Raw genomic sequence first — 1,441 nt, 5'->3', positions numbered from 1 at the left:
AGAATGATAGCATATCGATAGAAAATTTTGTTTCATACTCCTGGTTTCTTTTATGTTTTAATTGGGCGGTGAAAAACTCATTTTCTTTGGTGATTTTATTTTTAAATTTATTTTTTCTGAACATCTGAAATTCTTCGTGAGTTGTTTATATTTATTCTTTAATATAAATTATTTAAATTTTGTATTTTGGTTTTGAAATTAGTATGTTTATTTAAGTAATGACCTAAGTTTAAGTTAAAAAGTTGGATTGTTACCCTATTAGTTTTTTTTATAATATTAAAAAACAAAAGTAAAAGATAAGAGTTGAACCTATTTTTTACTTTTGTAACTAAGAAACCAAAAATAAAAATAAAAAAAGATTATTTTAGAATCGATGATAGACATTGTTTATATATAGACACTAATAATATTTATCATTGATGGAGTAAAAGAATTTACTATATCTTTAATAATTTTATCGTTTACAATCATTTTGCCAAAATCTATAAAGTAAATAGTTTTGGATTCAGTGAGGAAAAGAGTTAGAAATAATAAAAGACTAAAATAAATTAGCTAATGATGGAGACTAAAGTTAAAAAAGAAATGTTATGAGAAATTATGATGGGTATAGTCCAACCTCACGATTCCGAAATCCGAATACATCAAACAAACACAAAAGAAAAATATAACGTAGCAAATAAATAAATAGAAGAAAAATGAAGAACAATAGATCGTTTAATTTTCTTATTTAGGGGAAAGGACTCAGGTCACTGTCCCACATCGGTTGGGTCAAGAAAGGTTGTACAACACAATGGATATAAAAGCGGTGGAGTGATGTTGAGCAATTCATACCTTTCTCGGCCTTTTGGCTAAGATCAAGTGTAGTATCTGTTCTTATCAGTTTAATATCTGATACGTGGACCATCGGTCCACATGATATTAAATTTATTTTTCTAGGTGGAAGGTCCACCACAATAGCTTGCTATTGGGGCCTTCGAGTGTCGCCCTTGCGTTGCACTACTGCATGGGCCTGGCGCACCCCTCCAACCCCAGTTTGAAGCTTTTCAAGCCCACTTCTGAAAATAATAATATATGTTGGTTTTGGTGAAGGTTTTAAGAATGAACTATAAGAGGACGTTCAAACTTATCTCACGGTAGATTGAAAATGTTTATTACTTTCTCGTTGTTCGTGTTAAAACATAATAATAAAGACTTCTCATGTGTACTAGTGATCTAGTTTATGTGTTGAGTTTGTACTTCTAGGCTAATATTTTAATTAATTTTATATTATATTCTACTAATTGTATATTATATTCAATAGTTTCTAAATTTTAAATTAAAATAATTGACTTTTGTGATTATCATATGATGTTTTCTAAATTCCAAACTTGGATGTACATTTACCGCAAAATTTAACATATGTAATGATGATTTTGAAAAGTCGTTCGATACAAAACATAGT

At 28.7% G+C, this 1,441-nt stretch overlaps 1 non-coding gene across 1 annotated transcript; it reads left to right on the top strand.

Annotated features, from left to right (window-relative positions):
- The first annotated feature begins 827 nt into the window (after positions 1-827).
- Positions 828-1,023, top strand: LOC127150099 (U2 spliceosomal RNA). The gene has a single exon (XR_007822116.1). It is a non-coding gene; the product is annotated as a U2 spliceosomal RNA (small nuclear RNA).
- Positions 1,024-1,441: the final 418 nt, after the last annotated feature.

This window comes from Cucumis melo, chromosome 6 (assembly GCF_025177605.1).
Source record: "Cucumis melo cultivar AY chromosome 6, USDA_Cmelo_AY_1.0, whole genome shotgun sequence".
NCBI classification, from domain to species: domain Eukaryota; kingdom Viridiplantae; phylum Streptophyta; class Magnoliopsida; order Cucurbitales; family Cucurbitaceae; genus Cucumis; species Cucumis melo.
The sequence above is the reverse complement of the archived record's forward strand: the minus strand, read 5'-3'. Positions and strand labels throughout refer to the sequence as shown.